Genomic DNA, 26,666 nt, shown 5'->3' on the forward strand with positions numbered 1-26,666 from the left:
AAATTGGCTGCAGGCAGGTAAACACTCTAAAGGAGGCTTCATGAAAGTAAGGTCAATAGCCTCAAAAGGATACACGGATTGATCCACAACTGGTTTTGAGGTTTCAGGACCTGATGCAATGAGGAAAGAATTCTGTTCCATTCTTGCAGAGAACAGGGTGACACCAGGGTGCACATAAATGACAAATACCTTATCCAAACTGAGAAACAATACTATGAACAATACAGGGAATTTTGTGGCTCACAAAAGTAGAAATTATGCCTGCTTTATATTTCCATAGTCAAATTTATGCAACTTTTGTTGCAAGAATTAAGGTCTTACGATCCATAGCTTTAAAAAAAAAAACAGTCAACACAAGCACCTGTTGGTGCTAAAAGAAAAATGGGTTCTGATTTTGAAAAGCAATTACTCTACAGGAAGGATACATCCACTCCTCCCCTTAGAGTGGTGAACAATGTGTTTACTATAAATGCTAATTAGCACTTAAAATTACTAATGTAATTATTTTCAACTAAGGACATAAATCTGACAGCCCCTGAGGACGGAGGAATTTTTCACTTTAAAGCATGGGTTTCAAGCATTGTTCTTCTAACCTACTTGCTTATTTTACACTGAATCTCTGTGAAAAGAAAGAAGGAAATAGAAAAATCACCAACTTCCCAGTCATTCAAAAAGGATGAGGATGTTTGTAGCTATAATAAGCCCTACAACACTCTGGCACTGTGATCCTCAGCAAGGTGCTATTTTTAGTCCTAACAAGAGCAGATCATAGATTTAAAAGTGTGTGCTGTGAATGTCCTGTTTACTTTCTGATAGAGTATCTTGGAGAATTTTCTGGAAGAACCATGGACAAGGAATAAAATGAGAAGAAACATGTGTGTATTCCATAGTATGGCAGATTTTGAAGTGGAGTTGTTTATGTTTCTTTCAAACTTAAATCTTTGCTATCCAATGCCAACTTGTTCTCCTGTCCAGACTACCATATCTGAATGCAAAGGCATCACTCTGGCTTCCTAGAGTAAATATAATTATATAGCTACAAAGATGCAAAGCACATTAAAGAGTCGCCTGTCATGATCTAGGCAAAGGTCTCACTGGCTTCTAGAAAAGGCAAAGGAAACATAGATGCTTAGGAAGCATACAAAACTGTCTGCCACACCACCAGCAAGAATACCATTCTCACAACTTCCAGGAACCCTGCAAATCTCTAAGAACTATAAAGAGAGTCTATAAAAGTCTCTTATTTTCAGAGGTCTGAGTGTTTTTCCTAAATATATCCCAAGTTCATCACACTCCGAATGTTGAGATAAAACTCATTCTCCCTCTATAAAGTCATCTCATCTTATATATTCCACATCCCTGGGCTTGAGAACCTCCCCCCCTCCACCAGGCAAAATAAAAGAAATTTCAAAACCATTCTTCTTTAAAATTTTATTTATTTACTCACTTTACATCTTTATTGAAGCCCTCTTGATTGAAGTGTGCTACTACCCTCTCCCCTTGCATGTCTTTCCTCCATTTTCTCCTCAGAGAATGGGGAGGTTCCCTGAAGGTACCAATCCAGCCTTGCATATTAAATCACTGCCACACTATGCATAGCCTCTCCCACTGAGGCCAGACAAGGCAGCCTAGTTAGGGGGAGGAGATCCAAAGGGAGGCATCAGGGTCAGAGATAGCCCTCACTCCAGTTGTTGATGGATCCACATCAAGACCAAGCTGCCCATCTGCTACGCATGTGCAGGGGGCCTAGGAACAGACCATTCATGCCCTTTGGTTGGTGGATCAGTCTCTGTGAGCACCCATAAGACCAGGCTAATTGACCCTGTAGGTCTTCTGGTGGTGCCTTGACCCCCCTCTTTCTTCCTTATTCATTCCTCCAACTCTTTCGTGTGACTCTCTGAGCTCTAATGTTTGGCTGTAGGTCTCTCCATCTGTTTCCATTAGCTGGTAGGTGGAACTTCTCAGAGAAATTACCCTAGACTTCTGTCTATAAGCATAGAAGAGTATAATTAATAATGTAAGGGATTGGTTTTCTCCCATGGAATGGATCTCAAGTACGGCCAGTCTTTGGTTGGCAATCGAAGCCATTCTTGATCTCTCCTTCATCTCTACTTCCCAGCCTGGTCACAGTTCCTATGAAGTACATACCAGATGACTTCTTATTTTGTCTTTGCTAAAAAACTCCTAGTCCTAATCTTTTCTTTAATTTTTGTTATTATTTAACAATTACATGAGTACATAATGTGTCTTTACCATATCATGTCACAGCAAACTCCTGTATTCCCCAGAACAAGGCCCCTCAATACACATGTTAACTTCTCATGTTCACTTCTCACCTTCATATCCTTTTCTTTTGTCCTTTTCTCTATTTTTGCTTTTTAATAACCCACTGGGTCCAGTTATTGCTGCCTGCATATCAGGGGCAACCAAACAACAGCCACAGCTCTGAAGAACAATGAGTCTCCTACACCACAGCCACCAATTGCTAAGAGCTCCTCAGGCAGATGTAAAATCTCACTAGTCCCTCCCTACCATTCTGGAATCAGTGAGAACTTTGTGCAGGAAATGACAGCTCCTGTGTGTGCGTAAGTTTGACAGCCACTTCATATCCTTAAGACAACATGTCGCTGGAGTTCTCATGCTCTTCTGCTTAAATCTTTTTCATCCTTCTTCACAATGCTCCCCAGGTCTTTTGGGGAATGCTATGCATGTCCCATTTAAGGCTAAGCTCCCCCTGGCCACTTTCATTCAGCATTTTGTCCAGGTATGAGTCTACACTAACTGCTGCTCACTGCAAAAGGAAGTTTCTCTGACCATGGATGAGAGGAACACTGATCTGTAGTGTAATGATAAGTATATTTATTTGGTGGTTTGACATCAGATCTGTTTAGGAAAACTACATTACTAGGCTTCCTGCTACAGTCTCTGCCTGGACTTCATATTTCAGACACAGTCAGTTGTAGACCATCACCTCCCTGCCGTTGCAATGACAGACACCACTGTATGCTTCCTGTAACCTTTCAAAAGTCTCTTATGTTGCTCTCAATATTCTATCAACCTTGAGACTATCTTGTTCATTAAGCCTGTGCTTCAGAGAACTGGGTATACTTAGAGTGATGGAAATTAGACTCAAAAACAAAACTATTCAGTGGAAAAGTGTTTTTAAAGGAAACTGAGTAAATGTTAGGGGAAAATTAGAACTTTTTAGAAGTTTAATTTTAGATACAATGGTATAGAATTCAAATATAAACATATTCTTTGCATACATTATATATATTTCCACTCTAATGTGAGATATTATAGATACATAATTCAATGATAATAAAGGTTTACTTCCAATACTTTGAAAGTGCTACTTCAGTCTGCTTAGGATAAATAAGTGATACATGTTAAGTGTTAGTTGATCAAATCACTGTCATATCAATGACTAGTCTATTTTTATCACAAAAATATACATCGTAGGTGCAATAGTTAAATATGATTCTATAGAAAGATAAGGTAAAATAGATAAAGTCTTTAAAAACCTCAAAGACAATCAGAATATAGCATTTAAAGATGTTTTTATTATTTTAAAGATTCACTGGCAATGAGACAGGTTAACTCCTAGAAACACTCAGCCTGCCTCAGAGAGGATGATGAGCATCAAAGAACCTCCTTATGGAGATAAATTCAAATGTGGCAAATAAGCCACTAGGCAAATTCCCTTGTTTTCACCACAGACAAAATTCTGCCTAAAAAACGGGTAAGCTTGGATGCATCCAGAGTCGACTGCCAAACTCTGCCAAGACAAGATAAGCAAGTCCTCAGTAGTTCCTGCCTCACAAATACATTGGATCAGAAGGCTGAAGATGGTGCTTGTTACAATAAATTTATCTGCTTGGCCTAGGAAGCTGATAACTGACACAGAGACTGAAACGTACTTTAAAGCTGCAAGCACTATGCCGAGCAGAATCTAAACTGATAATAATCTACTTGTAAACTAAAATAAATTACTCTAAACCTCAGAACCTACATATATCCCAAGCACTTGCAAATCTGATCCTCAGATGCTTCTCTCCTCCATCTCCCATCAATTGTCAACCATCCTCTCTCCCTGTCAACTCTCAGTTCCTGACTCCTCTCCCTCTACAGGAAGTCCCACTTCCACTTCCTGTCCTTCTGCCCAGCTGATTGGCTAAACAGCACTTTATTGATAGTTGTTAATCCACTCAAGACATTCCTCCACAATTCCCCTTTTTAGTCTAATAAAAATAACTTTTACCTGTACATTTATATTATTACACCAATACACAATATACACACCAAAAACCACAAAATAGTCTTTATATTCATGTTATACTCATAAAATTTTGCTGCCTTCAACCCCATCAGAGACTTGAGAAGGAATAAAATTAATTATCTAAGTAAACAGGAAGGGCAGGTTAACAGCTTCCAAAATGAAAAAGTGACAGGAACACTTTGCTGCCTGAGCAGTCAGTCAAAACTCTTTAATATGTTGGAGCATCATCTTCAGCCTTATGGCCCAATATATTGACAGACACATTTGTGAAGCAGGGACTATTGAGGATTTGCCTACCTTGTCTTGGCAGAGTTTGGCCATCAACTCCACCTGCAAACAAACTTGCCCATTTCAGACAGAATTCTGTCTGTGGCAGAAAACAAGGACATTTTTGCCCAGTGGCTGGTTTGCCACACCTGAAGCCATCTCCATAAGGCTTCTTTCTCCTCATTATCTTCTTTGAGGCAGGCTTCCTGTTGCCAGGAGTCAACCTGTCTCATTTTCAAAGAATTCTCAAAATAATTTTTAAAAAATCTTTAAACGCCATAGTCTGTAGGTCTCTGAAGTTTTTGAAGACCTTATCTAAATATTTTACCTTATCTATCTTTTGAACCTAGGATGTATATTCTTGTGATAAAAATGAATAGTACAATGAATTAAAAATAAACTTATTTTATATCAATATATAATATTCTATATAATGAATTACAAATAGCCTTCTGAGTAACAATTAAGGCCTTAAGTAGAAAAGTAGATTCAATAATATACCTTTTGTCTTATCATTCCTGTATATTTCTATATTCTCAGAGAAAAGTCCTTGATTCCAATCTCATTCTCTCTCTGAATAAGACCGATAATAATATAACCAATTATTTTATACCAATAATGTAGCCAATTATATTATACTATAATATAAACAACCATCTTCTCTCCCTTTCAACTCTCAAATCTTGGCTCCTCCTCCTCTCCAGGAATTCCCGCCTTCCACTTTCTGTCCTTTTGCCCAGCTGATTGGCTAAACCGTGCTTTATTGACAGTTGTTACATCCACTTAAGACATTCCTCCACAGATCCTCCAATGGTATAGAGAGTTTTGGGTGACTATTCAGGTAGCAAACTGTCTTTGTCATCTTCTCATTTGAAAAGCTACTAACCTGCACTCCTGGTACACTCAAGTAATCAATTTTATTCCTTCTGAAGTTTCTGATGAAGTTGAAGACTAGATAGTTTAGTTTTACAATTAAGCTTAATTTTTTAGAGTTTAAGATATTTTTATGTCTAGATAGATGTTTTAAGCTGATAATGATGAGATATGATAGATATTGATTAATATTCAGAATTTTAGACACACCAAGATAGTAAAGATGTTTACTTCAAGGCTGCCAAATACAAATAGCAAAACCCTAAGAAAGTAACATTTATATACTTCCTGATTATTTCATGGTTCTTCTTGCTATAAGTAGTTTATTGTATATATGTATAATAATATAAATGTATATGTAAAAATTAAAAATTAATAAAAATTTAAAACAAAACAAAACAAAAACAAACAAAACAAAACAAAGTAGCCATTCAGTTTTTCTTTTTAAGCCCAAACTAAGGCTACTGCAAAATTCTCTTTGGTCACGCTACATCAGTCCAGGAAGGCTCTTTTGATCCTGATTCCTCAGCCTAAGTCTAAGTAATGGCTAGTAGTAGAAAGAAGGATGGAAAGAATCAATGGGATGGGAAGAGAAGATGGAAGCAAGAAAAGTACGGGAGCATGTTGACTTCAAAATAGGAGAATTGAAGACGATGAGCAGGACACACAGCCTCTGCTTGTGGGGAGAGACCCATCATGAGCAGTTGAGACAGAACCTAATGTGGAGGTTAAGAGAACAGGCAGAATTCTAAAGTACAGACTGGCTTCCAGCTCTCTGCTGGCTTATTAATGCTCAAGAAAGCATATCTCTACAGCTCGCAGCATAGTAGGTCCCTTTGTGTAATGAATATAAGCATTGTACCCATGGCAGATAGGTAAGTAAATGCATAAATAAGCCATGCTTGATCAATAGTGAGTAACCACAGACACATTTGTCAGTCTTTCTCTATCACAGCATTGCCACTGACACTTTCTAGAACAACTGCTTCATTGGAAGCTCCTAGTCTGCACTATGTCACATGTTATGTTGTGGTTATTAGGGTACTATGAACTGACTCTAGAGTATCACACACTCAGAGACTAGACCAGCCCTCGACCACCGAGCTATATCCATAGTCGCCTTTCTCCTTTTATTTTAAAGGTTTTATCAAGTTGCTTAGGTTGTGCTTGAACTCACTCTGTAGCACATACAGGATCTGAACTTGGGAGCCTACTGTCTCAATCCTCAAAATAGCTGGGATTACAAGCCTGTGTTTCCAGGCCTGGCTTACAACTTCAGTTCAACCAGAAATGTTATATTATTTTAAAAGTTCTAGTGTTTAAGGTAAGAATATTCAATTATCTTATCTTTAAATATCTGAAAGCCTACTGAGAGTAAAAATCTAAACAACAACAGCAACAAAAGGTGCTACATCTAGAATCTGAACCTTCAACCTGATGCTATTTCAGTACACTAAAAGAAGTTCTGCCCATTCCTACTCCTGATCTCCAGAATCTAAAAGAGAGACAGGGAGGAGGATGAGATTTTTCATAAAAGTTCGTGAGCTCATTCATGGTGGGTTCGGTCTCAGGGGGACATCATATGCAAGGCAAATAAGAAGGTAAGATGCTCCTGCAGTGGAGAAGGACTAAGTTAGCTTCAGAAAGTAATGAAATGATTTGATGCACCCAGGCTTGTGCATGGACCTTATAGGTTTCAGAAATGAGTCTTCTTAACTGCAGAAAGCTTGTCACTGGGCCATTTCTTCTCTTTTCAGAGTTTACTCTTGAATATTAACTAATAGGTGGGATTACAAATTACCAAGTGAAGTACTAAACAGCACCACACCAATACTTTCCTTTGAGAAAAACACAAAGCAAATGAGGACATATAAAAATAACTATCTGCTCAACCATGTTCGTAGCAGCCTTATTCATAATAGCCAGAACATGGAAACAACCGAAGTGTCCATCAATAGAAGAATGGATAAAGAAACTGTGGTACATATACACTATGGAATACTATTCAGCTATTAAAAACAAGGAATTCCCAAAATTTATGGATAAATGGATTGAGCTAGAAATTATCATAATGAGTGAGTTAACCCAGAAGCAGAAAGACTCAAATGGTATATACTCACTTTTATCTGCATATTAGCCCAAGGGGCATGCCCCATGAAAGGCTTCAAGTACCAGGAAACTGGGACAGTGGGGAGGACATCCTATTGGGACTCTAGATGAGAGAAGCATGGGAGAGTGGCAAAGTAGAAGGATCCAGAGGGTCCTAGAAACCTACAAGTAGAACATTATGATAGGCAGATTTGGGCCCAGGGGTCCCGCTCAAACTAAGGCACCAGCCAAGGATAATACAGGCGGTAAACTTTAAGCCCCTACCCAGATCTAGACAATAGGCAGAACATTCTCCACAGTAGAGTGGAGAGTTGGATATGACTTTCTCACGTACTCTGGTGCCTCATATTTGACCATTTTCCCTGGAGGGGGAGACCTGGTGGCACTCAGAGGAAGGACAGCAGGTTACCAAGAAGAGACTTGATACCCTATGAGCATATACAGGGGGAGGAAGTCCCCCTCAGGAACAGTCATAGGGGAGGGGAATAAGGGGAAAATGGGAGGGAGGGAAGAATGGGAGGAGACAAGGGATGGTATAACCATTGAGATGTAACAAGAACAAATTAATAAAATAATATATATCTTGGAAAAAATAACAATCCCCTAAAGGTCAGTGTACATCCTAACAATATGCCTTTTAAAAATTAGTGTTTGTTTCTTTTTATGTATATGGGTGTTTGGCCTGCATGTATGTCTGTGTACCATGGATGTGCTTGGTATCTGCAGAGACAAAAGAGGGCGCCGGGTCCCCTGGAACTAGAATTACAAATGGCTATGAGCCACCATGTGTGTGTTACAAATCTAACCTATATCCTCTGCATGAGCAGCCAGGGCTCTTAGTCACTCAGCCATTCTCCAGTCACACATTAATGTGTCTTTACTATTAGACAAAATCCAACTTTCTCTAGTTAGTCAGTAAACACTCCATAGGAGTTTCCCTAAGAGTAGTGAAGGTAATGGTTGACTCTGGTTAAACCCTCCATGTGCCAGGTCCAGTGGGAAGTGGTATGAATTTACGTCCTTCATTATTTCATCAACTCTCTGAGAAACCATCTGCACACCCTCATAATTATGGTTTTGAAACACTGAGGAACTTGCCTTCATATCTAATTTCTGAAACTTGCTTTAAGACATCATAATGTACTAATGCTGCTCCTAGTAAACAAGATATAAAGTTTTAGCTCTATATGGTGTATTTTCATGTTTTGTTTTATTTTAAAATAATCTTTTATTTGTCCATGATATCCATTTGATAGGCATTATATTGGTTTAATAGTAACTGAATAATTTACTGTCCAGTATAAATCAAAATGTCTAATTTCTGACTTCCAAGAATTTCTATTTTTCCTAGTGTGATGAAAACAAGAGTAATCATTTGTGTTGTTGAATTTGAGGAGGAGACAGCCAGTCTTCCTTTGACTAGAGTTAGGAAACAACTTTGAGGTAACATTCAAGAGGTAGGTGACAGAATCAGAAAGTGATTTGATTGTCAAGTCAGTGGGTGAAGGACTACTGGGAAAACAACATGCAAACAACAATTACAGGTTTTTACAAACACATTAGTGCATATAAAATTATCAAAAATTTAAATAAAAATATACAGGAAAAACCCAAAGGCAATTTATTCACCTATTTTAAACATTGAAACAATATTTTTAAAGTTTTAAAAGGGGTTCTTTTTCATGGGTCTTTGCAGTTGTTATTTTGAAGACACACGTTTTTATTTTCTGTTGGTTTTTAAAAGTATTTTCTGTGTAAAATTATTAACTAGTGTTCATCTCATCGTCAATCAAAGATCTACCTAACCATAACAACTGCTAGGCATCATTAACTGACAGATTTCATAGCAGAATCAAAATCATTTCAGTCTGAGATGGGACCTTTCAGGGCAGCTCCCAGGCATGTGTGAGGTAAACAGATGATGCTGACAACCCTCTTCCTGAAAACTTGGAAACAGTCTTCATGCTGATGTCTGGCGAGGAATATATCAAAGAACACAAGGGCTGCTCTACATTCTTCTTTTAAGTTCCAGCAGCCTTTCCTCCTTCCCGCTTCTTCTAGTATCCCATCTGTCCTCCCATTTCCTCCTAGCTCACCATCTCTTCTCTCACTTCCTTCTCCTTGCTATTGAAGTTTTGTAGCTTTTCCCCTTTCTGTTTCTCCTTGGCTTGGACTTTATTTTCTGTCAAGAGCTCCTTCTTCTTGGTTTTCCTTGGTTCTTCTTGCACAGGACTGTGAATAGGATGAATCCAGGACATACTGGGGATGGAACCCAGGGTCTCATGTAGTCTAAGCACATGCTATACTACCAAGTCACATCACCAGCCCCAGGAAAATGGTTTTGAGTCAGTCTCTGCAGTGATGAACAAAAGGCACATATGTGAGCATCTTTCAAATGTAGTTTCTGTCAACTGCTACTATAAGCATGCCTTCTTTGGTATCAACTACTGAATTCAAGATATAAGAGCAAATTCTTGAATTTTAGGCATTGCTTGTCATCTCTGAATAAAAGCTATTACTGATGAATAACACTGGTTTGGGAGACGTCATAAGAATGATTTCAGAAAGGGTTCACTGAAAGGAAGACCCATCTTTAATGTGCAAGTACCATCCTATGGGTTGGGGTTCTGGGACATAGCAGGTCTGGTCTAATCATAGGGCATCAGGAATGATCCCCAGTTGGGTGGGTTTAAAAGGATTGTTATCAGAAAATGATTTCAAAACAGATGATGGTGTTTGTCAGTATCCTGCTGCAGTTGGGGCTGGAATCCAATATACAGGTCATCCCACAACAGGCTGTTCTTCACTAAGTACCTAAAGACCTCAACAGGGCTACAGAATTCTTCATACGAATACTCTAGAGGAGGCTTTTCTTTTGGAAAACATAAATCTATAAAATCTACCAGATAATTGTACCCTCCAAGAAGGGAGCTGAAGTTTTCAGGTGTTTCAATCATCCTGACCACCAGGTTATAATGAGTGAAGGAAGATTTCATTTGACAGCAGAATTCAAGGTCCACAGGTATGGTCCAAAGTCACAGGAATTCTTGTAAATTGTTGTTCCTTCTGGAGGCTCCACTATGCCCTTGTTGCCCTTTGGGTACTTCAACATCTGACTTGGTAGTTCCAATTCATGTCATCCATGTCACCATGTCACAGTTTTTCTTGATAAGACTGTTGAGCTGATTTGGGTCATTTTTCATGTACTTGTCAGATGGGTGAGAGTCCACGAAGGACCCAACAAATCGATATAGATTTGAGGCCGCAGGTCCCGCACTAGCTGAGCTTTGTAACTCAGCAGCTTTCCCCATTATGCTTAATGAACTGGGATTTCCATTCTTCAGTAAGTTTTCCACCACTGAAAGTCATTGGAAAGCCTAATATTCCTCCAGCAAAATCACTCATCATTAGAGCAACTTTCTCAAGCAGCCTTTACCCATTGGGTTGATGCAGTTCACTGTGTTGAATATTTTATGACCTTTGTTCTCCATGATAACGCATGTGTCCTCAGGATGAATGCCACACATCAAGATCATGAACAGATTCCACATTCCAAATGGAACCATGTTGATATTAGTTAACTGGTTATTACTCTGATCTAGATTCCAGTACACAGGACTTCCTGAGTCGCCAACATAAATGGGAATGTCTGATCATCTCTGGGTATGCTGCTTCAGTGTGGGTTAAATCAGGTGGTCTGAGTGCATGTGACTGACGTAAATGAGAACTGTTTTGCACAGCTTCTCCAGCCAGTCAGATGGAGACTCATGTAGCAACCACCATCCTCAGGCAAAAGCAGGGCCAAATCCAAGGGTTAAACATCATCTGCTTGTCTCCCAACTTGAGGTCCATGTAAGCATCCATGAGATATATTATCTGTACTTCCCCAAGAGCTACCTCTTCAGAAGACCTGGCGTCAGAGTCCCATGAGCTAGGAAGGTTCAATTCTACAAGGAAAGGCCCATTGTTTCCATCTATTTTGACAACCAGATTGTCCCAACAGATGCTTCCTGGAGGGTTGTTCCATGGTGCTCACATCTAATTTCTAGTTGTGCTTTGTGCATTCAATGGAACTTCCATCTAAATCTTCGATATCTTTTATGAACAGGCCTCCTTGGTGTTTGCTGGGGTTCTTGCATGCCTTTAGGTGGCCCTTCTCCTTGTACAAGATGTGCTCCTTGCCAGTAGTTTTATTTGTTAAAAATGGATTCCTTCAGCAGGTGACAGGGACAGTAGAGTCTCACCATTCTGCTTCCTGCCCATTATCTGCCAACTCCTCTGTTTGTCAAAGAAATTGCAGATGTTCTTTCTACTTTTGTGCATCTTCAGCTCACACCGCGAAGGCAAGGATGCTGTTAGACTGCCTTTACTCCCTTCTGAGTAGGAGGGGCCACAGCATCAGAGTAGATGGTCAAGGAACATCAAAAGGCCCAGGCCCAGATCTTCTTTTAAATGGTTCTTATAATGAGCAAGGATGGACCCAAATTACAGCAGGGAAGTCAAAGTTCCTCTGGAGACCCAGAAGCTGAGCAGACTGATGTGAAGGTTGCTTATTTCTATGTGTCTGTCATCTACACTGCTCCTTTCCCAGCTCCACCCATTAGACACAAGCAAGGGGATTATAAACCAAATTCTATACCAGGCATGAGCTAGGATGTGTGTATTTGTATGTGGATGCGCATGAGCATCTGTCTGCACACCTCCTTGTGAGTACATGCTTGCATGTGTGCATGAATGTGCGTGTGTCAAATTGTATTATTTCCTGTATGTCAATAGCCAGTATCTATTAAATAGCAAAGAAGAAGTCATTATTTACTGTCACCATGTTTATTTAAGATTGTTCTGTCATCTCTTATTAATGACATAGTATAGGAGCAAAAGGGTAAGAAATTAGCTGTATATTATGGATTGAAATCCTAGCACCTGGGAGGCTGAGAGGGGACTATTGCTATGAGTTCAAGGCCACCACTGTAGCCTCGTGTTGCCTACAATTATGAGGTCCAGGACACCTTTGGCTACAAAGGGTAAGTTATATTTTAAAAGTAACAACAACAACAAAAGAAAGTAAACATTCAGTGATATATTCTATTATAGAAGAAACCACACTTCAAATATAAAACTTAAAAATAAAAGCTACAATCATAGTAAGTACAAAGGCCTATGCCCTCAGGAATGCAATAAAATGAAAAGGCAAAAACAAATTATAAAAAGAAAGTGACCATGTTTTGTAATACAAAGGGATGAGGCTATAAAAATATTAGGGTAAGAAAACAAAGAAAACTTATCAGCCAATATAAAAAACAAAAGGAGAGCCATATAAAGGCACTATATGAAATGCAAAAACAAACTATATGAGAAGTTATAAGCTCATTTAGTAATCAAAAGAGTATCATTTTTAGGAATAAATTCTTCTGTTAAAATAGTAACCACTTTATATATACTATTTTTAAAGGATATCCTTGGACAATTGGTTACAGGACAGCAAATTTCTTGAACTTCTCTAGTCAGAAATCTAATGATAGAGATGATGATCTTAGATACTTCATTTTTTGTGGCTTGGTTTGCAATGTGTGGGTCTCACAGTCATCAGTTGAAACTTTATCCCTAGTATGAACATATTTAGGATTAAACATTTTGGATTAGAAAAGTGTGATAGTTCCATTTCTACTGCACTGTTAAAATACACCCACCAAAATGTAGTTGAGGTAGAAGCTTATTTAACCTTACAGTTAGTTCCAGGTCACAGTCCATTCTCGGGAAGTCAAACTAAAACCATGGACAAAAGCAGAGAGAAATGAGTGTGTACATGCTTACTCCATAAACCATTATGGCCAACTTCAATTGTACAGTCTTATGCAATTCCAAATCCCCCTACCTGGGGAATTGTACAGTAATTAATGCCAATGGCCTGTTGGTGTGGCCCAACTACAAGCATGAGTGCCTGCTGTTCTGGAGCCTGGCTTTAATTTCTCACCTCACTTAAATTAATTAAAGCAACTCCCTATAGTCATGGCCACAGGGCAACCCAGAGTATCACATTAAGACTCTTTTCCCAGATGATTCTCTTTTGTATCAAGTTGACAATCCCAGAACTCAGGGAGGCAGAGGCAAGAGGATCTCTGTGAGTTTGAGGCCAGCCTGGTCTACAGTGAGCATCCAGGACAGTCAAGGCTACACAGAGAAACCCTGTCTCTAAAAAAAAAAAGAAAGTTGACAATGAAGAAGGTGATTATCTCAGGCACTCAGATATCTCAGGAACAGGATGAATGCCCTGAGAAGGAGTCTTGCTGTAAAATAGTCTGGATGCACTATTGCTGGACAGCACCCCCTTCACCTCCTCCTGACCCCACCACCCCACCACCTCACCACCACCACCCCTGCCACCACACACACACAAAGCGCCTCTAGAACTGTGCAAAATAGGTGTGTATGGTTTCTAATCCACCCAGGGTGTTTTGTTCTAGCACAACAACAACAACAACAAACTAAACTAATGTTTATTCAGTAATTCCTATAGTACATAGCTATCCTGAAGGAGCAACTTGAGATTTGAACAGCAATATTACTTGAAATGTTACATTTAATACCAAAGGGGGGGGAATGGAACTATTTTAACTTGCACAAAAGGAAACTGCTGAAATTAATTGTGTTAATGCTTTTGCCAGAATTCTGAGCTAACTTCTAAAATGTTGCCTGGGCATTCATTTATTTAAAGACAAGTCCATGTTAAGATACACATATCAAAACCTGAGTGGCAAGGGTAGAATATTTACATGCAATACAAATGTGATGCTTAATCACTACCATCAGCTTCCCGGGATTAGAAGCACCTATGCCATTAATGACACATATGTCTGGGTGTACACTTAAGGGAGCTTCCAGAGAGGTTTAACTTTGGAAGGTATACCTTTCTTAACAGCTGGTGGTAACATTCCAAAGGCAGGAGTAACAGATCAAGTGAAAGGGGGAGAAAAAAAAAAGCAAGAGAAATAGCATCCATCTTTCTCCGCTTCCTAACTACAGATGCAGTGTTCTCAACTGCTGCCTTGTCTTTCCTACCATAATGAATTGTGATCTCTTCAAACTGGAGCCCACACTAAGCCTTCCTTAAGTTGTGTTTGCCAAATGTTTTGTTGAACAGCAAGAAAAGCAACTGATACAAATTCTAACTATGCATTGATATGCGAAATACATAGAAATGTTGGCAGTAGATATTTCTGTGTGATATGCATCATTACATATTTTCTACTGTTTAAAGCTATGAGAAATTTATGTGATATTTATGCATTTAAAATGTTACAAATAGAGGAAGCCCTGCATTAATGATATTCTGCTGCTGGGTGGTGTGAAATTATCTCAGTTCTTGCCAGCAAGAAGCCCCAGTGTCAGTAATCTCTTTTCAAACTCAATTTTTAGAAATAAGCCAACTCCCATGACATGATTGACGTTCATTAGAGTAGCTGATGCCAATGGCCCATTGGTGTGGCCCCGATTACAAGCATGCACCCCTGCTGTTCTGGAGCCTGGCTTGCTTGCCCAGGCAGACTGTCAGTCCTGCCAAAAGAAGTAGTGAGTGGGAGAAGGGTAGTTTGAAGGAGATTATTGCCAGGGTTTGTGCTTAAAATCTTGCCAGTGTGTCCTTCATTTTAATGATGAAACTGTTGCTGACATCCAGAGCTTGTTCTCAACTGGCCTCAGACCATTAACTGCAGGAGTTCATGGGAACATGTTTTTCCCTGCTGGGTGTGAGTCGGATCACCCAACTGAATCAATAACTGGCTTTCCCTCCATAGACAGGCCACTCTGAGAAGTCCACAGATCTTATAAATACCCCATACTCCACTACCTAAATGTGTAGGTTAAATCTATGTTTAAAACAACCAACCCTGCTTTATTTAAAAAAAAAAAAAAACAGCAACATAAGTGATTTCCTGAATCAAATATCTTTACACAATATGTTCCAGACTAGCTTCCCCATACTATAAACAACCCCCTTCCCTGTTCTAGACATCTATATGATACTGTATGGATATACAGAAAAATTATAAATATGTTCATGAGCCAGAAACCAAAGTGTAAATTGGGTGACCACAACAAATATAACCTTCTAGCACTTGAAAAAAAACAATGCCTACCCTATTAAAGCTTAACATTATTGGTCTATGGCAAAGAAAACAAGAAAACTATTGGAAATTCTAAACATTGCTTATATTAGGAAAATTTTTTTTAATTTCAACATTTTGGCATTTTTATAAAATTTCCTCATTGGATACATATTACTTTTATAATGGGAAAACATCTTTTAGTTGTTCTCTGTTCATAAAGAAACTAAACACCTGCAAAAAAAACAGAGATTTTGCAAGGTGCTGTTCTACAAGTATAAAGAGAGCTACTTCTATAGCGTTTGCCTCTAGGGCAACTCTCAGGAGAGGCAAATTGTTTACAGGAAGAAACAAAGACAAGACAAGTGAATTGCATAGGGGACATGGTTTATGAGATGATCCTTGAAGGATGTATAATAGCCTCACATGGCCAAGATCTTCACAACAGAAACAGAACAAAACATCCTCCATTTGTCCTTGATCCTCATCTGTGGGACTATCACCTCTAAGCTTAATGTTAATTTTAATTGACTTAATTCTTTTCATTTTTACTTTCCTTTGTCTCTCATGAATTTTTTTTACATTTTTTATTTTTAGCAATTTTTATTATATTTCTTTTTACATATACATTTATATTATTACACATAAATAAAATAAACTACATACAGCAAAAGGAACCATGAAATAAATGGAAATTATATAAATGTTACATTCATAGTGTTTTGGCTATTTGTATTTGGCAACCTTGAAGAAAAAAATCTTTCCTATCTTGGTGAGTCTAAAATTCTGAATGAAAATCAAAACCTATCATATCTCATATCTAGCAACTTAAAATATTTATCTAGACCTAAAACTATCTTAACCCATAAACAACTAAGCTTAATTATAAGACTAAACTATTTGATCTTCAACCCCATCAGGCATTTGAAAAACTTAAATACCTGAGTAAACCAGAAGTACATGTGAGCAGCTTCCAAAATGAAAAAATGACAGAGACAGCCTGAACAGTCACCCTAAATCTCTATGATGTTGGAGCATCCTCTTCACCCTTTGGACTTAATATATCTGACAGATTTATTTGTGAGGTCAGAACTATTGAGGACTTGCTTACCCTGTCTTGGCAGAGTTTGCCTGTCGACTCTGCCTGCATCCAAGCTTGCCAGGTTTTCAGTCAGAATTCTATCTGTGGCAGAAATAAGGACATTTTGCCCAGTGGCTGGTTTGCCACATTTGAAGCCATCTTTATAAGGAGGTTCTTTGAAGTTCATCATCTTCTTTGAGGTTGGCTGGGTATTGCCAGGAGTTTAAACGGTTTTGTTGTCAAAGAATCTTTAAAGTAATAAAAATATCTTTAAATGCCATATATTCTATAGGTCTCCGAGGTCTTTGAAGACTTTATCTATTTTACCTTAAGTAACTATAGAATCTTATCTATCTGTCAAACCTAGTATGTATATTATTGTAATAAAAATAGACTAGCAATTGATATGACCATGATCTGATCAACTAACAATTAGCTTAGGTTACTTAATTATCCTAAACAGCCTGCAATAACACTTTCAAGGTATTCGAAGTGAACCTTGTATTATAAGTGAGTTGTGTGGGTTGGGTAGCTTTTTGTTTGCTCTCTTGGGCTACAGATACTTATTTTCATGGTAGTTGGTTATAAGTTATATTTGGTCTTATATTCAAAGAGAAAATAAGGTTGGACTCAGGGATGTCTCTCTTTTCCTTTATCTTTCTTTCATAGGTATGAAGATAGGAGTTGAAAAGAAAGAAGGAGGGATATAGAAATATATAAGGATGATAGAACAAAACAAAAAGTAGATTATTGAATCTACTCAACTTATGGCCTTAATTATTATTCACAAATAAGGTTATTTTTAACTCTTTGGTATAGAATTTTATATACTGATGAAAAATAACTTTAATTCTGATACATTGGTATAGAATTCAAATTTTAGATCACTCTTTGCACACATTACATATATTTCAACTTAATTCTTAATAAATATTAAGGTTATAAGTGGGTTTCCAAATTAGTGGGTTCTACATTAAATAAGACTAAGTGAGTCATCTACATCAATACAAAACTAATTTCAAAAATTAAACTGATCTCAAAAACTTAAACAGCCCATGTTCTTTCGGTTCAGCTGATCTGCACTTTTGGGATTTCTGTGAGAATTAGAACAGTTCCTCAGAGATAATTATTTCTTAGAAATCTGACTAAAGATTTCAAAACTTTGTTCATCCGGTACCAAAAAACACTCAAGGAAACACTAAGCAGTTTCAGGACAAGTGTGAGAACATGAAATGAAATGTGAATGTGCAGTAACAATTTCTGACAGAAATGCTTTCCAATAGTTTTTCAGATTATTTATTGAAATCAGTGTAATTCCGATTGGAGAATTCTGATAGTGATGTAATAGTGTCCAGACCAAGAACAGAAGCCTGGAGCAGAGTCCCTACTCATCTATTCACTAGACAAGAGATGACAAAAAAAAAAAAAAAAGATCTTCTGAAATTGAGTTTTCCTATCTGTGAGCTTAGTAGACTTAAGGCCACTGTATTCCTTACTTCACAGTATTATGAAAATTTTATGGTTAAGTTTTGCAACTGTTAAAGTCGGGAGAGATAATCTTGGTAGTTTACTAAGTTTGTGCCAGGAAGCTCCATGCATGGGACCTTCACCGCACAATGCAAGAAGGGTAGGAACCACATGGAGGGCCTACTATAGATGACTTGGGCAAAGGGACTTGTCCAACCTTCCACCTTGCAATATGATGCTGTCCTCTACAAACATGCTTGGACTAAACGCGTGCAGCCCATGTCTTTCCCAATTCTACTTCCACCCGAGAAGGTCTATACTGTCTACTCTACAAATTGAGCTTCTACTCCCAGGTGTATAAATATCTGCGCAGTTGGGGTTGTACATCAGGGGCAGAGTACTTTACTACCTTTCTCAGTCCCCTGGGTTGCGTTCTCAAATAAAATAGCCAATGGCACAAAGTCACACTTCTATAACTCAATACTTTGGAGCTAAAAGCCAGAGGAGAATCAAAAGATAGGGGCCAGCCAATACTACGTAATAAAACCTCTAAAGAAAGGGAAACAGGGAAGGAAGGAGGGAGGAACAGATGAAGGGAGGCAGGAGGAGAAGGAGAAAGAAAGAAACAACCAAAAACATGGAAATGTCCATTGGTATGGAAGAATTGAAAAATCACTATATTGTTCCAATTATCTCATTTTGCGAAGTGAAACTGAAAAAAGAAAAGCTAAATAACATCTAACTTTAAGGAAGTATAACATAACAGATCGGATAATAAAACCCAAGTCTTCTATTTCTAAGCTGAAAGCTTTTTCTACTACAGCCTATGGTAGAGATAAAGAAATGTTTCGCACTGTCATAGAAGTTGTCGCATCAAGGCATGGATGTTGAAAAAAGGGCATCACATGCACAGCACAAACATGCTAGTTAGCAGCATACAAGTGCGGACAGCTCACTCACGTGTGGGCTTGCTCTGTAAAGGTGAAGCTGCAGGTATGTGCCCGGTGCTGTTTAAGCACTGGCTTCCACACTGCAAAAATTCACTTAGAAACAAAGAAGTTATAGCATTGAAGCTGCAACCGGAAGGAAGCAGCCACCTTTGAATGGAAGTGAGAAGTTCTCTTCAGCTTATTTGGTTATCACCCATGCAAACACGCCTCTTCCATTTCTCTAGTTAACACTAGCTAATCTGTGCACTAGCCCACTTTTTACTCCTCTGAATACCTCACACTGTTCCTGTGGAACATACTCCTTCTTTCCACCCCTTCAAGAAATTGCACAGATATTTCAGGAATCTCCTGTCTGTGCTTTCTGGTTAGGCCCCTCCCCCGGCGGCACCTCTTTGTGGTAACAAGTAAGTATGTCCTTGTTCCCATCTTACAAACCAATCAAAATCTCTTTTGCTCTCACGGATCAGTTGCTGTCCAATCTCTTACCTTCAAAGTAAAGGTTTTTCTTTATATTGTGTGTGTGTGTGTGTGTGTGTGTGTTTTGCCCATATATATGTTGTGCACTACATGTCTGCCTGGTGCCAGAGAAGTTCAGAAGAAAGTGTTAGAGCCTCGGTAACTAGACTTAGGGATGGTTGGGAGCAACCACGTGGGTGGCTAGAACCCAAACTCAGTTCCTCTGCAAGAGGAATAGTGCTCTTGATTGCTGAGTCATCTCTCCAGACTGTTAAGTAAATATTATATCAGACTCACTGGCAGTCACCAAACCCATCCTACTCCACCCAAAATCAGAGGTAAGCTCTAGTGTCTCTCCCCTATAGGATACAAGAAAGGATCCTACGCCCTTGACACTGAAACAGTGCTGACTATATGTGCAGCACGGTATTTATTTGTTGAGTAAATAAGTCATCTAAAACAGTGATTTCTGATATACTTCTAAAAGATGGGTTACCACATATTATCAACTTTACTTGATACTGAACTGAATCACTTTGAAAAAATTTGAAAAAAAATTTCTAATAACCTAGGATGCTGCTGTTAACCTATGAATGTAACTTTATCCTTACCAATGCCACAACAGGACTTTTTGTATAAAATGGCAAAATAACTCTAAAAACGTTTTAAAAATAAGTATTTTAAAGTAAAGAAGAAGTTCTGAGAAAGATGAATAGTGTGACTAAATCTGTGCTAGCAGATATAAAATGTGTATACAAAATATATAAAAGATATACAAAACAACAGCAACTAAACAGTGTGAACCTGCCATCAGATGAGAGATCAGGAACAAAACTGAGCCAGGCTTGGTGGTGCCTTTAATCTCAGCACTCAGGAGGCAGAGGCAGGCAGATTACTGTGAGTTCGAGGCCAGCCTAGTCTACAAAACAAGTCTAGAACAGCCAAGGCTACTACACAGAGAAACCCTGTCTCAAAAAAAACAAAAAAAAAGAAAGAAAGAAAGAAAGAAAGAAAGAAAGAAAGAAAGAAAGAAAGAAAGAAAAAAGAAACAAAACAGAGCTCATGGTCCTGACGATTTTATATAAAGACAGAACAGCCAATTAGGGAAGGAAAGAACACTCTTAAACAGAAGCTATTGGGGCAATGTCCTGGGGACTTGTCAAAGTCACAAATAGCACTCCCTAAAACCTTCTACTAATCCCACATGTATTCCTGAGAGGAAACAAAGCAAATAAAAAACAATTTTCTAGTCTTGGAGTCAGGCTTTTTGGATTCATCAGCAAACTTAGAATCATAAACAACAACACTGGCAGGTGTCAGAATTAATGACTTCAAAGTGGAGAAATGCATATGGTAAAACAGTATAAACATACAAACAGCAACTCCATGTCCACAAGATTAAAAGCCACACAGAAAGCTAGCCTACAGTGTATCATGCACATGGCAAAGGTTAAAAGAAAATGGTGTTCACCCATCAGAGTTAAGAACATTTCCATCTATAAACAAGCAAAAATCAAGTATAAACTGTCAATAAACACGTGAAAATAGAAAACTCATAAGTGAGTAAAAGAACAGATGACAGAGTATTGAGGTCTCTCTACCCAGTAGACAGATGAACCAAAAAGACTGGCAATAATACAGCAGGCTGGCAGGAGGATGGAGAACAGACTTTGGAAACACTATCTGGGAGAGCTAACTAGTATGACTGCCCTAAGTCAGTTTGCACTTAATGTAAAGTGTCCACGAAGGGAATATCTAGACAACTGATCCATATGAGGTACTCTTTGCAGTCACTTAGAACTGAAAAACAAGATGTCTGACAATCAATTATCATATGTATTACCATTGATCCATTCAAGAAAATATTAAAGAGATTTAATTCTGGGACTCTCTCTACATTTTGGAAATGAACTACAACGGGTTGAGTGGATGAAATTGGGTTATAAAACTACAACAGCACATCAGCATTTGCTGGCCCAACTCTCCTCTTTCAGCTACACTGTTCCTGACAGTACCCTCTTTCGTCCCCCTAGCTTCCTGCCAGGCCTTCCTCCTGCAGATTGTTCACACAGCAGCCCTGAGGATAGGCCTGCAGTGCCTGTATCTGGTTCCCTCCTTACTCTGTACTTAAAGACTAACAGTCTGCCACTGCCTAGCTTTCTACTCTTTGCCCAATCTCGCCTTGCTTACACCCCAAACTTTGCTCCTGCCCTCTGGCTTCTATCCTACTTGCTCTAGCGCCCTAGCATAGTAGCAGTCTTTGCCTTCTACTGCTCGCCTTGCCCACTGCAACATTTATCCCTGTGCTTATTACTTTCTGCCCGGAGCCCTCGTGATGTCACCAGTCTTCCCTGTCCACACTGTCTCCTCTGTGCGTTTTTCAGTCCATATGAATACCATTTCCTCAGGATGGTCTTCCCTGGTCGCCCACTGCAGACCATCTCCCTTTTTATATGCCTTCCTGGCTGTTTTCATCATCACTATCATCCATCTCTCTGTGTCCAGCTTGAGGACAAGCCTTTTTGTATTTCTCTTTTCACTATGCCCCTTCTGTTATGAACTTGTTACGGACTGGCTTATGTTGCACAGGCACACAGTGAGGAAGGGAGGGAAGCCAGGGGGAGTGGAGCAAGGGTCTGTCTGTCCCTGTTATCTGATGTCCAGAAGCAGGGAAGAGATGATGATTTTTTGCTGCTATTATTTGATGTTCAGAAGTAGATGAACAGCCATAAAAAATGTAATAATCATAAGAATATACATGGTCATAAAAGCACCTGGATGTTGTTCCAGAAAGAAGGAGAAGGCATCCCCAATGTTAGGGTCAATTTTACAGTGAACTCTGAACTCTGAGATCAGTCAAGATCCAGACACACCCTCACTTCAGGTCCTTAATTTCAAAAATGACATCAGTGACAACATGTGCTCTATGTCATTAGCATAGGGTAAAGCAAAAATTCCAGTTGAACTGTTGATTTGATATTTCAATTTCTTATACCCTCTTGCCATGGCCTTCTTTCTTGGAAAAAAATATACTCTAAACTACAAACGTAAGAATTTTCTTTTCTTATGTTTTCCATTTCATACCACAATCCCTACCAAACCTACCTATAGGTTTCCTACTCCCATTGTTATCAAGCAATTACCAGCACCATATATTTAAATTCTGAAGCTATATTTCCAGCAATTACTGTTTGTCTGTCCGTGGAATGAAGAATCAGGCTTTTGTGTCAAGTGCATGTACTTCTCCCAGCAAAGCTATTTTGATCTTATTGGAAGATTAAGGGACTTTTGAGAAAAGGAAACTATGAAAGTTCAAGGTGGCTTTAATAATAATAATAATAATAATGAGAAGTCCATTACACATTTTGGAGTCAATGTATACTATCTGAATTCTGTGTAGCTGTATGCAGATTGGCACCTGTAGATAGTGTATGGTTAAATATTTATAATCATTATATTTACCCAGCATCTTAGTTTTTAAGGCTATACATGTCTAAGACTTACTACAAATATTATCTCTATATTGTTTTCACATGTTCTTATAACCTTTTTCCTGAATAGCTTTACAAAAATAAAATTTTAAATATTACACAGAGAGCCTATTGACACAGTTGAAAAATGGGCCTGTAAGAAAACTTATGTTCAAAATATAACTGAAACAGCATAATAGTAGTTGGCAGACCTTCAGTAGCAGGTCATTTAGCATTTCTGGAATTGAAATTCATGACCTATAGAACAAACCAAAAAGAAAAAAGCAAATAAGCAAGTGAAATAAAGCCACTGGCTCTACTTCCCTTCTCAAATGACCCTATAATTTGTATGGGGATCTGTTTGTGTTTCAGATCATTTACCAGATTCCACTTGTGACTTGACATCGAAGCTTTTCATCATCGCCATATTTTTTTTCTGTCTTCCGTACTGTCCTAATGCTATCACTAGAGTGTGATTTTCCTCCTTCTGACTCTCGCTAGACCCAGGTAGAAGTTTCATGCACAAAGTTACATGCTTATGGTGTAAAGAGAGAAACAAGCTTATGACAGTGTTCATAGGTGGCCTTTGGGGAAAGTGATAAAGTTTAAGGAAAGCTACTTGGGTGATTCCATGACTAACATTGGCTTTGTACGATGAAGGATAGAGACCAGACAGGAAGGCTGAGAAATGTGTGCTGTCTCTTGTCATGTGATGTTCTATGGTTCCTTAAGACACTGCCAGGAAGAAGTCTCCTGGCCACCACCACATGAGTCTCCAACAGCCATGATCTAATGTCAGCCCCTTTGCTTCGCAATATAGTCTATCTAAAGTATTTTATTACAGTAACAAAAATAGACTAATATACTCAATAAAATTCTTTGAAATTCAGATGATAGCAAGATATAGCAAGTGTAATTAGAGTGATGACTGCCGGGTGGGGAGTCTTGCAGTATCCACTACAATGGGCTCCACTGTCGCTCTCAAAGCATCATGGCTATCCTAACCCCTTGGACTTCGAAATTTTCTAATTTAGGAATGTGGTCATTGTAAATAAAAAGAGGTCTTAGAATGATATCACTAAGGTGAACCTCAATCTAATCTGACTAATAGCCCTATGAACAGAGAAAGTATGGATACAAGCATGCTTAGGGCACAGAGCCACGTGAGAAGGCAGGGCTCACAGCGCTGTTTCTCCTGCTTGTCCCTTTGCCCTAGAAACATCCAGACTGCCAGCATTCACCAGGAGCTAGCTTTGGGTGACACAGACTCCCTTGCTAACCCCATGTGAACCCTGTGGTTACCTAAATCCTGGATGCCTAGCTTAGAAACTGGAACTGATAGATTTCTATAACTTAAGGCCCTCTGGGGATCTTGTAAAGATGCCAGTTTGCCATTCAGGCATCTCCCACCACCCAGGCAAGAGGCTCATCCACCTGAGACTTCTCCCTCTTCTCCTTGTGACATCCCTTGATTTGTTGGAGTTTGTTCTCCTGCCACTCTCCTTTTGTGCTACAACCACACTATCACAGATGCATGACACCAAGGAAACTAAATACAGAGGCTCTCAGGTGGATCGCTGACCTTGACACCCACTTGCATTGTCACTCAGAAAATTCTATCAAGTTTTCAAAGCCTGTTTTCTTCATCTATAAAATGAAGGTGATATAGAAGGCGCTTGGAAGAGTGCCTGGGAATTGGTAAGCATTGGATGAGCATGAGCTCTTATATCAACTTTTAGCTCTGTGTTGTCATTTTTATCTGCACTATACTGTAGTCTTCCTTGATGCCTTACACACACACCCTGGGGACCTATCCCAAGTCCTGACTTTGGTTTCTTTGGTCTCCTAATTTCTCACAACCCTTTCTCCACACCATTTGAGCCATGGCTACTCTTATCTCCTTCTAGGCTTATTAAATCCGTAATGTGTCCCACCTCCAACTTCTGAAATAAAAACAGAAACCACAAACTCAAATTACAGTTTCTTTTCTCATATGTGCTTGGCATTTTTAAAACATAAAATCAACTCTCTTCTGACTAAAAATAGTTTCCACTCAAGTACTTTCAGCAATAAAATTCTATCCCTTCCTGAAGTTTCCAGTCCACACCTGCCATTCTCAGTATTCACTGGTCCCTGTTTTTCTTCAGTTTGCTCTCACACACAGCCCCCCATGCCTACACTCAATGAGGTAAACAATTCCAGAGAGAATTATAAAGCCATTAAACTGTTTCAGTGAACCGAACATATTTTTAATACTTCTTTCCCTTCTGTTAGCTTTTTACACAGCCATGAGATTGTTCCTTTTAAGCACATTAGTAGGCATGCTCTCATAACCACTGGGTGTGAGAGCAGCTGTCTCTGGCCGCTGCTCCCCAACCCAATCCCTGGCGGTAGCTATCAGTGTCAATAATGAATGTCTGTTTCAAGAAGAAAATGAGCACCCTCCAAGTATAGCCTCTGTTCTCAGCGTCCTTTTTGGTTTCCTAAGAATATCAGAATACCCTTGAAACTAAGTATTCTATGAGAAAATGTCCATTAAAGCAAATAATTAAGCTTTTTAATGAAAGTATGTGTTCATCCCATAGCGGTAGAAACCACTTTTACTGAAGCTGTCTGCCAGCCCTGCAGTGAAATCTGATTTTCTCCCCAGGCCTAGATCCTACTCTCCCCTTCCCTTCCTTCCTCCCTGCACATCCCACCCCCTCCCTGTCTCTGTATCCCCCCCTCCCCCCGCATTGTGTTCACACATGCACACCTTATAGAGGAATAGCATTGATAAATTCAGAACAGGCACCCTTGGGAAAACAAGGCTCACATATACCTTGTAGTCACTTCCTAAGACTATAGAAGAGGAGTCTCCCTCTTGGGGGAGCTACCAAAATTGTCTTTTCTTTTTCTGGCAGGGAGGCATTAGCGTATTTGGAAAAAAATAGGATTCTTGGGAGATAGAAGTAGAAGCTGTTGGGTGAAGAAGTTGCACATGATCAAGATGTATTGGACAGATGCGTGAGAATTTCCAAGAATGACAGAAATACTATTTAAAAGCAAAAGAAAACAGCAAAAAAGAAAAATCATAGTCTAAGCCAGATGCTATAAAAGTTATTTTCCAAACCCCCTTCTAGATTTTTCTCCTGGGAATTGATTCTTTAATTGCTAAAATATAAACCTGTTGGCTAGAAACCTCTAAAGACACTTTCAGTTCGTCTTCCCTCTCGCGGAACAGCACCTTGTATCTGCCCAGAGAGTTTAAACCATTCTCTCACACACTCTTTACATGGAGGCCTTCTCACAGCTCACTGGTTTTCCCCCAGCTCATCAGTGACTTCTGTTCAGCAGCTCCCCCACGGGGCTCCACATGCTGTGCCCCAGTGTGACAGTGACAGCTTTATTCTTAGCCTTCAGAATCTCCCCCATGCTGTCCATATGCTGCAGCTGAAGTTTCAGCAAACCTGGAAGGTGCCTTCACACGAAGCAGGCAGGAACTTCAGCCCACAAACCCAGTCAGGCAAGCAACCTGCTCTGTTTTCCCAAGGTCCATTCTGCAGAGGCAGTCAGCAGTTAATCCACAACAAACAGGGGCCCCACAAGCAGGGGCTCCACTTTGTTAAGGCA

The 26,666-nt window shown here is 39.1% G+C and overlaps 1 protein-coding gene and 1 pseudogene across 2 annotated transcripts in view; one reads left to right on the forward strand and one right to left on the reverse strand.

The window, feature by feature from the left end:
• CDH20 (cadherin 20) overlaps positions 1–26,666 on the forward strand; it is a 248,695-nt gene that overhangs the window by 50,785 nt on the left and 171,244 nt on the right. The gene's annotated exons all lie outside the window — the stretch shown is intronic.
• Positions 10,246–11,791, reverse strand: LOC311606538 (cytidine monophosphate-N-acetylneuraminic acid hydroxylase-like; annotated as a pseudogene). The gene has a single exon. The product of its transcript is annotated as a cytidine monophosphate-N-acetylneuraminic acid hydroxylase-like (transcript).

Source organism: Acomys minous (assembly GCF_964271855.1).
Source record: "Acomys minous genome assembly, chromosome: 1".
NCBI classification, from domain to species: Eukaryota; Metazoa; Chordata; class Mammalia; order Rodentia; family Muridae; genus Acomys; species Acomys minous.